The sequence below is a fragment of the Corylus avellana genome, chromosome ca3 (genome assembly GCF_901000735.1).
Source record: "Corylus avellana chromosome ca3, CavTom2PMs-1.0".
Lineage (NCBI taxonomy): Eukaryota > Viridiplantae > Streptophyta > Magnoliopsida > Fagales > Betulaceae > Corylus > Corylus avellana.
The window spans coordinates 9371970-9383773 of NC_081543.1; the positions used below are offsets into that span (position 1 = coordinate 9371970).

Consider the following 11804-nt stretch of genomic DNA (forward strand, 5'->3'; position numbering starts at 1 on the left):
AAGGTGATGTGGGTGTCTGTGGCGTTCATGGCGACGGCTTATGTTGCAGCCACATGGGTGGTCGTGCCACACAGTCAGGGGAGTGATTGGTTGTTTGTGACGCTACTAGCCGTTAGCGGCGGCTCCCTGGGATTGATTTTTATTGGTCTAGGTGTGATGTTGGTTGAGCATTGGCTGCGGAAAATGAAGTGGAGAAAACTGAGGAAGGATGGAAGGGCGGGGATTGCAGATCCTGATTTGGAAAGTCAGAATTCAAATGTTGAGAGCTCATACATGCAAGGATATCACTCATACTGACTGTTTCTGCCTCCCAAAGGATTGATACGATTATAAGGGTTTTTTTTTTTTTTTTTTTAGGTGATAAGATTATATGGTTTAATTGCAACTGAATTTTACTAATTGCTTTATGTTTTATGGGAGAATTTGATGTTAGTTATGTTAAAATACACAGCAACTAGAGAGGGGCGCCAATTCCTCAATTAGCTAAATTGGGGTAATGATCAGTAACATAGCCTACTAAACTGGTCAAAACCATTTTTTGGGGCGTTACAATTTTGCCTCACTTGATTGATGTTTTATCAATAAAGATTCTAATTTGTTCAAAAAAAAGAAAAAAAAAATGCTAGAATCAAATTACTTAATTAAATCATATCTTGGAATATAATGTAACAACCCCCCTCAAACTCAAGGCGAAAGATTTTGGAAACTTGAGTTTGATCTTTTCCTTTGAATGCGGTTGACAACAGTGATTGGAGGTAGTCGGCGACAATGATTGGAAATGCGTCTTACATAACAATACCAAAAGAGGGCCAACTATGGGCCAAAATGGAAGCTAATTATGGATTAAAATGGGTTTGGGTTTTAAACAATCTCAAAGGAAATGGCAGTGACTGGAGGGAACGGCATTGTGCAATGACGAAAAAGAAGGTATCGGCGTTGGGCTTGTACAACTAGAGGAGGAGGTGCCTAAAATGAGGCATGGACAACTAGAGGAACCGGCGGTATCGAGCCATGGAGGGCTAGAGATAGAGACGACTGGATGAAACCTGCCAACAAAAGGGACCGGTGGAATGCTAGAGGCTAATGGAAGGTGGACAGCGGCAAAGAAGGTGGCAGCACTGTGAGGCATTGAATCGAGGCGATGCGTCAAAAAAAGCACCAGAAAAGACAAAGTCGACGATCGGACAGGGTGCCAAAGGATGAGGATATGGTAACGTACGTCTTCTTTCGCGGTGGAGTTGGCTGAGGCAAACATAAATTGCAAACTAGAAAATTGTGGCACTGTTTGCAATGTTTTTTAATTTTTTAATTTTTTTTAATAATTGCAAAATTGGTCCCTGTTGTTGGCCTAATTTATAAATCACTCCATGTGGTTTAAAAAATAATTTATAGGTCCATAGAGTAGGCCAAAATAACATTTTACTCCCTGAACTCATTTTCCGTAAATAACTTAACGGAAACCATTACATTGCCACATTACACCCAATAAAAATAAGACACGTTTTCTTTTTTATTTATGCTTTAAAAAAATGACAAATAAACTTTTCTATGTCATTTTGAGGCTCCAACACACTCCACGTTAAATTAAATAAACATAATTCCTCTATATCCCTTGTACTACTGTCGTCTTCATCTTCTCCAATGATTCTTGCCGTCGTGTTTATCTTCCCCAACGATTCTTACCATCGTATTCATCTTCGTCTTCATGCCGTCGTCTTCATCTTCCCCAATGATTCTTGCCGTCGTCTTCATCTTCCCAAACAATTCTTGTCATCGTATAATGATTCTTGCCGTCGTCTTCATCTTCCCCAACAATTCTTGCCATCGTATTCATTTTCGTCTTCATGCCGTCGTCTTCATCTTTCCATTGATTCTCGCGTCCATCTCCAGGAGAGCTACTGAGTTTCATAGTATGACTGAAATCGCCGTGAACGTCACGATTGTAAACCACCTTACTTTGGAGCTTTTTTACTTTCACCTTGATTTCAGTCGTACTACGAAACCAAACAGCTCACATAGAGATGAACGCAAGAATCAGTGGGGAAGATAAAGACGACAGTATAAAGATGAAGATGAATACGACGGCAAGAATTGTTGAGAAAGATGAAGACGACGGCGACACAGGAGATATAGAGGGATTAGGTTTATTTAATTTGACGTGGAGTGTGTGTTGAAGCCTTAAACTGACATGGAAAAGCTTATTTGTCATTTTCTTAAAAGTATAAATAAAAAAGAATACGTGTCTTATTTTTATTGGATGTGATGTAGCAATGTAACGGTTTCCATTAAATCATTTAATAGAAAATGAATTCAAAGAGTAAAATGTTATTTTGGCCTACCCTAGAGACTTATAAATTATTTTTTAAACTATAGGGAGTGGTTTGTAAGTTAGGCCAACCACAGGGACCAATTTTATATTTATCCCTTTTTTTTTTTCTTTTTTTTTTTTTCTAAACAAGTATAAAACAACATTATAAAATAAAGAAGTTTTGTAATTGTGAAATCAATCTGAAACAAAGGATAAGAAAAAAAAAATTGCAATGTAGGATCGAACAACTGGCATTAGCCTATAGGTCTGATGCCATGAATAAATTAATAATGAAATAAGAAAATAAATAAATGGCGGAATAAAGAAAATAAGAACAAAATATTTTATGTTGTTTGATCTATGATCTACATTCACAGGATAAAGCCTTAAGACTACATTATGATTCCATTCACTTAGATGATTTTACAATACGAAGGGGTCCCTATTTATGAGAAAGCAGAGAAATAAGTATAGCATGTCTCCTTTTTTTTCTTTTTTCTTTTTTGGTAACATGTAGGATTCGAACTAATGATCTCTACTTTATAAGAAGTATTCCTTACCCGATTGAACTATTTCTACTATTAGACCAGTTCTTGGCCCATTAACAAACAATTAAAAAAAAAAATTATATACTCTCTTTCTCTTTTTTTTTTTTTTTTTTTTTTTAACTTTTAAAATTATTATTAAATTAATATTTAATAATGATTAATTCTAAATTTAATAATAATTTTAAAAGTTAAGTTAATACGAAAGCGTGAGAGTTTGAGTGTCTACCATTAGTTTAAAAAACAGAAAATTCACAAAACAATGAGCCTTTTTAACCCACTCAATTAACCGGGCCCAATCCAATACAAATCAAAGTGTACGTCAGCTTAAACACCATGCAAATCTGCCAGGTCACCTCCACATCAGCTTCTCGTCCACCTACTTAAGACACACGTGGCACACGTTGATGACCCAGATCCTTCCACCTGTCTTCTCTGTTCGCCAAAGAATCCATCTTTTAGTCTTCCCCAGACAGTCAGCAGCCAGCTGACGCTTCACCTTTAATGCAGCGCCCCTTCACCTGCTTCTTCACCCACACACACTGCAGTGTGCACCACTCTGTGTATTCCTTTCTACCCCATTGCTCTTTCTTTCGTATCACTGTAAGGAACGTTACGCAGAAGAAGAAAGAAGAGAAAGATACTCAAAAGCAACTTTACAGGTAGATAACAAATTCTCTTGCTTTGTAATCCAGGGCCGAAGAAGCAAGTCACTATGTTGGTTCGACTCTTTTTTCCCCTAAAGTTGCTTATTTTGATGTTGAAAACGAATTTGGAGGACAAAATAAGTTCAAGTTATTGATTTCACCAAATATCCCCTAATGGGCCAATGGCCAGATTCCTCTTCTTCTTCTTCTTCTTTTTTTCCCTCATTTGGTTTTCCTCTTTGATATGTTTTACTGGTATTTGTATAAGTATAATGGCCAGACTATCTCTCTCTCTCTCTCTCTCTCTCTCTCTCTCTCTCTCTCTCTCTCTCTCATTTGGGTTTCCTGTTTGATATATTTTACTGGTATTTGTATTAAGTATAATGGCCAGATTCTCTCTCTCTCTCTCTCTCTCTCAGCTCTCTCACATTTGGGTTTCCTGTTTGATATGTTTTACTGGTATTTGTATAAGTATAATGGCCAGATTCTTTCTCTCTCTCTCTCTCTCTCTCATTTGGGTTTCCTGTTTGATATGATTGTGGTTTGCATTGAAATGATTGCTATAATTTATATCATTATAACAATAAAAAATACTTACGTAAAAGAAAGTAGTTCTAGGTGAGTTCCTACTAATATGTAGATGGAAGAACCCTAATTTGCTCATTCTGCTCTTCACCTTTAGATGTATATATATGAGGTTTCCTTTTGCTTATCAAAAGGATTCCTATTTCTACTTATCAAAAAAAAAAAAAAAAAAAGATTCCTTTTGCTTTTTCTAAATAATTTCATTCTTCAACAATTATGTGTAAGTAAAGCTTCTCTGTCCTCTAATCTCTCAGAGGCATCAGCACTAGCTTACTTAGTTCACTCTTTCTTTAGTTGCCCCCTTTAGCTGCCTTTTCTAATCTTAGTTGCTCTCTTTGAGGCTAAGGTTTTCATAAAAAATTTCTCGCATGAGGCTGTGTTTTTGAGTGGTTGAATTGGACACCATGTACTTGAATCCAGAAAATTTGTTACAGATTCTGTTAAACTTTTAAATGATTGCTTCATTGCGTATTGTAGTCGTGCAATATTCTTTGCAACATCATTTCTCTTTCAGTGTGCCTTGGCCTTATGTTTATCTAGATGAGAATACAACCCAACATCACTCTTCTAAACTTGGTGGATGTTAATAAATCCTTTTATTGTTTCTTTATTTTTTTTCTTTGAAATGCTATTTAATGGTCATTAGAATGTTACCTTACAGGCTCCTAGTCTGATTATTTCTGGCATTTGTATTAAAGTCTAATGGACTACAGCTATGAAGAGTCAGATATGAGTGAATCTGAGATCAATGAATTCGTAGAGAAACCATATGAGCAGCTGATGGCTGGAAAGTACAAAGTTATAGGTCTCAATGGTATGCTTAGATGTCCTTTCTGTGCTGGGAAGAAGAAACAAGATTAAAAGTACAAGGATTTGCTTCAACATGCTTCGGGAGTTGGTAAAGGTTCTACTAACAGAAGTGCAAAACAAAAGGCAAACCACCTTGCGTTGGCAAAGTACTTGGAGACGGAGCTAGCCAATGAAGTGGATCAAACCCAATTCCTTCGCAATAACGGGCAGTTAAGAACTGTATCTGACACTGACCAGAAAGCAGCTCATACCAGAAACAATGTTTTGGAAAATCTAGCCAATGAAATTGATATTACAATTGAAACGCTCAATGAACTACATAACAGGTACAATGAAAAGACCATGTCCTTAAGTAGGATGCTTGCGGAGAAAGACAAGCTACACTCTGCTTTGCTTGGAGGTTTGTTCCTGGCTCTTTCTGTGTTTGTTGATACATGCTTCATAATACAAATGCATGCTCATTTGCAGTGTCTGGTGTATGTTGAAACTTGCCTTTTTCTTAGGTTAATGCTTAGCCAAACTTGTATAAATATAGAAATGTGGCATTGTAGGACCAAAAGGTCTCGTGAATGTTCTGTTTACTATCCTGGATAAAACTATACAAAAATTTTAGGCTTGTACTTATTCCTTATTGCTGGATTTGAATGTAGGGCTCATGGGTCGTGACAGATCATAAGACCTATGATTGAATGCCATATGAAAGGAAAGATTTTTTTCAAGGTTACGCTTCAAAAGAAGTTTGTAGTGTTGAGACCCAGGAATTAGAAATCACAAAAAATATGCCATCATTTTAAATTATGTTAATGTCATCATCATTATGCATGATATATGGCAGGACAAATAAATTATATTTAACTGTTTGATTGATCAGAAATGAGGAAGATGCAGCAGCTTGCGCGTCATAATGTTCAAAGGATATTTGACGAACATGAAAAACTGAATCATGAATTGGAGACTAAGAAATATAAACTTGATTCCTGGAGCAAAGAACTGAACAAACGGGAAGCATTAACTGAGCATAAGAGACAAAAGCTTGATGAGGAGAAGAAAAAGGTGATATATGTGAATGTGACATTACCAAACAGAATTATTTTTTTAATTAATCAGAAGTTTTAACATTCAATTTCACTTGCTTAGATGCTCTTCATAAATCTTAGTAGTTTCAGACGTACTTGCTTTAGATCAACTTGCTATAATTTGAGCTAAGCTTGTTTGGGTGTTTGTCCCATGCTGGAAATGGGGCCAACTCAAACATTTTCTATACCAATTTATGCGCAGCTTACTTTCACTTTCATTGTAATGGCACATTTACTGTTGTCCTTCATATCTTCATCTTTATATATGAGCTTACTGCACCAAGAATCTTTTAGTTTTAACTGAATAAAAGCTACTGATACTGGTTTATTTGGAATAAATAAATGATAGATTTAGGAGGAGCTCTTTGAAGTGCTCCATGCTAAAACACTACATGCTGGGTATTGATGTTATTGTTGGTACTTCTAGCATGATGTTAGGAACAATTATCTTCAATTGACATCCATGGAGCAGCAAAAGGCCGATGAGAATATCTTAAGGCTGGTTGAAAAGCAAAAGGTGAGCGGCTGAGGTTTTAACTAGAGTCTGTCTCATATGCTGCATAAGAGTTGCTCTTCATTTTATACTTTTTGTAGCACTCGTTAATTAGGAATTTTAATTTTTCAGAGAGATAAAGAGGAAGCCCTTAATAAGATACTTAAGTTGGAAAAGCAGCTGGAAGCTAAACAGAAGTTAGAAATGGACATCAAAGAAATTAAAGGGAAACTCCAGGTCATAAAGCATCTTGGAGATGAAGCAGTTCAAAAGAAGATGGAAGACATGAATGATGAATTGCAACAAAAAGTCGATGATTTAAATGATATGGAAGATATGAATCTTGACCTTATTGCTAAAGAGCGAGAAAGCAACGCCGAGCTACAAGGAGCTCGCAAAATATTAATTGCAGTATGATTTCCTTTGCTATACACATGTTTGTCTATATGCATGTGTCTGTGTATTTGGGGACAATATGCATCCAATAGAGTCACTAGTTTGATATTGTTTTAGAAAGTAGTTTAGTATTGTTGTGTTGGGAATTGTATTAAATGTGTCTTAAATATGCGGTTTCAAGTCACGCATAGGAATCAGGAACAACGACAGATCAAATTGTCCCACATGAGATCTCCAAAATCAGAAGTAGCAGATGACATTATCATCCAATTGACATTGCTGTTTCTGAACAGAGATGGGAATGAGATTAAGTACTTTAATCATTGATGTGCTTTTGACTGGTCACTTTCAGAAACAAGCTAATGACATTCAATTGATAGCAATTGTGTGCTCTTTTTCATTTTCATTTTGCTGAAACGAGTACAAGAGTTCCATGGGATTAAAGAAGACCACCATTAATTGTATTGCCCTACAGGCTCTAATGGTGTCTAATGGACCATAAAGTAAAAAAGGCATAAGCTCCTAGATATGAATCTGCCCATAACCATGCCATATACTAAAACCAAAGTGGAAAAAGAAGTTGCATTAGTGACTTTTTCATGTTTACATGTATAATTAATAATGTAATGGAAGTTTATTTTCTTTTTTCCTTCTTTAGGGTTTTACTGAAATGCTGTGTAATTGCACTAATATTGGAATAAAGAGAATGGGAGAAATTGATCAGAAGCCGTTTCAGAATACATGCAAGCAGCGATTTCCCCTTGAGGAAGCAAATGCGCAGGCCTTGACACTATGCTCCTTGTGGCAGGAGAATTTGAAAGATCGAAACTGGCATCCTTTTAAAATTGTTGATATCGATGATGAAACCCAGGTATATTCTTTTAAATCCTGTTTAAGCCTCTTATTGTTGTATTCGTGTATACAGTTGTGTTAGGAGCTTGTGTGAATTCATATTTGTCATTTATATCATATAGTTGTATATGTTGCTATTATAAAAAGCATGAATCAAAACTAGTTTTTAGATATTCGATTTCTGCTCACAAGTTACTCATGATGGGCTGCTGTCTCTTAATTGCTTACTTAAATTTTTCTTATATGAAGTGTGTCCTTAATTTTAAGCATGCAAACCATGACTCAAAAAAGAAATTTGTTCATGTTGTCTATAAGATTTCATAAGTTCCAGGATTAAACTTTTTTTTCTTTTTAATCCTCATTTCAACATTTGAGGAATGGTTTAAAGGCTAATAATTTGTTTTGATGCAGGAAGTAGTAAATGAAGAAGATGAGAAGCTACGAAATCTCAAACAGTTGTGGGGGGAAGGGATATACATGGCTGTCATTTGTGCATTGAAAGAGATCAATGAGTATAATCCAAGTGGCAGATACATTGTTTCTGAGCTCTGGAACTTCAAAGAAGAAAGGAAAGCCACATTAAAGGAGGTCATCAGTTACATCTTAAAGAATATCAACACACTTAAGCGCAAGAGACAATGAGTCAGACTGTCAGAAGTTAGTATTCTATTCATATATCTTAATTAAGTTTTAATTAAGTGCAGTTGATATAAAATATTAAGCTCATTTGTAGGCCAACTTGGGATTGCCTTGCCAAATAAGCTCCAAAACTAATGGACTTAAATATTGGTTGTTACAATCTTTTGTTTCCAAAGATACAATTATTTTTTGAAAACCTTGTGTAAGAGATAAGTCACATGACATTCAAGGAGTGTAATTAACTATCATCACTATACAGATGAGCTGATATATGCACAATGATGGGGCTCCCAGATTTTGCAAATTTGTGACGGGTTTAGTGAAATAATTTTTTATCTGGTACTTTAGTTCAGACTAAATTGTGATGAACCCCAATTAGTTTGATGGCAGGAAAAAATACAAGTTTTTATGGCTGATCATCTTGAATCATATATATATACATGCAACTCTTGCTTTAGCCATTTAGTTTTTGAATTGCGGGTAACAACTTGTATTTGTCATTTTAAATTTTAACAAAAAAAAAAAAAAAGAGAAATATTTTTGTTTAATGTGATTGAGATGATATAATGTATGTGCATGAAAACAAAAGAAAATGCGTATTCATATTAAAAAGAAAAGAAAATGCATCAACTATTACTCCTATACTCCAATTATAATCATCTAAACTGGTAATGGCTGTTGTACTATCTAAGAACCTGTTAGTGATACAGATTGATTCATAACTATATCGTGTTCGAACTGATAATGGGCAACTTGTTGAAGTTTCGTTAACTGCTGTTTTATAATGAGATTTTAATGCTAGGTAACGCAGGAAAATTGAGAGACAGAAATTCCAAGAGGGAAAATGGATGCAGAAATCTATAATGGATCTGGAAGAAGGTGGGAGCATTAGTTTTTGGTACTACATATCTTTTGTCCAGCTAGTTGGCTCCATTTGTATGTATGCTATAGAGTAGGATCTTTTGGACTTGAATTCGACAATTCTCCAATGAAATTGTGAACTTTTTAACTTTATTGGTGGAAATTTCTTTAGTGACTGCAGTTTTAGAATTCAATATTATGACAAAAACTTCTTGTGAGCCTATTTACACCACTTTCCAGGACCCTTTTCTATTCTTATATTTCTAGCTGAAGATTTTGGCAGCTTGGTATCATTTTGGCATGCTAGAGCATCATCTCATTTTTCTGTTTGCATCTTTTCCCTCTTCCTACAAGATTCCAATTTTTTTTATTCCTTTTTAAATATATAATTATATTCTTAGTGAACCTTGTATAAATATGAGAAAAAAGAAAATGAGAAAGCAAAAACTGAATGCTAAAATGACAGAATTTTTTCCACGCTTTTTCAGTAATATTATAACTTCCATGTGGTGCTGGTTATGCAATGTCATTTACCTTGCACCCAAAAATTTAATAAAACAAAATAATAATAATAATAATAATAATAATAAAGGAAGAAAAAGTTTACAAAGTAAAAAACACGCCATAAAACCAGAATTGACAGAAGATGGTGCACCTCATTAAATATGATTTAGCCATATTTGCGCTAATCAACACCACCATAGTTGTCAGGCATCTTTTGTCTATTTTATGCTTCTGCATGAAACAATCGAAACTTGCAACTCTACTAGACTCGACAATAAAGCCTAACTACCCCAAAAGTAGGACCGGCACAACATTGTCGATCGGGATATGTCTTGAACTGCCAAGATCGCCAGAAAGTCACTATCAAGCGCACCCAACACTCAGCATGGTCCGACTAAGCTCTGTAGCTGCTACTAAGCTCACCTAGCACTCGACTTTGTCCGATTGGGCTCCAAAGATGCTACCAAGTGCACTTAACACTCGGCCTCGTCCGATCGGGAACAATTTGACTAGGACTGAGCCACGAGTTCAGGGGGCTAAGACATGTGCCACATACTGGACACCTTAACACCCTACACTCGACTTGGTCCGACTAGGCTCTAAAACCACTAGTAAGTGCACCCAACACTCGGCATGTTCCGACAGGGCTTGAATGTGACGTCCCACATTGCCTGGGCATGGAAAAGATGATGTGTTTATATGAAATATATTCTTTATAAATGGTATGAGGCCTTTTAGGGGTAAACCAATAATAAAACAGTACGGTTTGGCCCAAAGCGGACAATATTATACCACTTGAAGTAGGGATGTTACATATGGTATCAGAGCCATAGTCCAGCCTGAGATGGGGGGAGTGTGCACAAGCCCATGAGGGTCGCCAGCGAGGACTCTAGATCCTAAGAGGGGGTGATTGTGGACTCTAGGTCCTAAGAAGGGGTGATTGTGATGTCCTACATTGCCTGGGCATAGAAAAAGATGATGTGTTTATATGAAATATATTCTCTCTAAATGGTATGATGCCTTTTGGGGGTAAACCCAATAATCCGTGCGGACTTAGCCCAAAGCAGACAATATTATACCACTTGAAGTAGGGATGTTACATATGGTGTCAGAGCCATAACCCAGCCTAAGATGGGGGAAGCGTGCACAAGCCCATGAGGGTCGCCAGCGAGGACGCTAGGTCCTAAGAGGGGGTGATTGTGACGTCCCGCATTGCCTGAGCACAGAAAAGATGATGTGTTTATATGAAATATATTCTCTATAAATGGTATGAGGCTTTTTGGGGGTAAACCCAATAATAAAACCGTGCGGGCTTGACCTAAAGTGGACAATATCATACCACTTGAAGTAGGGATGTTACATTGAAAGTCGTTACTAAGCACACCTAGTAACGACCAGGCCAAGAACATTGCAAGGATAAGGCATCTTGAAGCCCAGTTCGTTAAAGCCGATGGTAGAAGAAGCAATGACATTCAACTGCCAATCATATCTAAGAATTTTTCATGGTCGGCTTGCATCGGCAATGAACTGAATATCTCTAATATTATTGTTAAGAATATTATGTTAGGGTTATTTACTTGTTATTTACTTCCTTAGGTATTATTAGTCTACTAGGTTTACCTTTCCTTAACCTATTAGATTACGTGTCTCTCTATAAATTGAGGCTTCTGTATTCATTATCATATAAGAATATCAATACAATGCAGTTCATTGTGTGCTTCCGCTCTTCCTATTATTTTTCCACTCTTCTATATCTTTCCATTATTCCAACATGCTATCAAAGCATTTTAACATGGTATCAGAGCCACTTTTCTATGGCCTTCAATAAATGTCTTTTATAGTGTTTTCCTTTTGTCGAATTTTAGTTTATTGCCCTACATCAAGCGCCGCCAAAATTTATGTTGCCCATAGTCTCAAAATTGTCCTAGCCTATAGATCTGAAACTGTCATCGGCCTTCCGACGTGCCGCCATATGCCTCCACCAATTTCTGCCTGCGCCTCCACTGCCCTTGCAGGAGCTACACGCTTCTACCGCCGACAACAGTTCAGACGCCGCCAAGTAGAAATCCAAATAGATCTAAAGCGTCC

General features: G+C 36.5%; 1 pseudogene; it reads left to right on the top strand.

Moving 5' to 3' along the window:
• The first annotated feature begins 3358 nt into the window (after positions 1-3358).
• On the top strand, positions 3359-9434 carry LOC132173879 (factor of DNA methylation 1-like; annotated as a pseudogene).
• The last annotated feature ends 2370 nt before the right edge of the window (positions 9435-11804 follow it).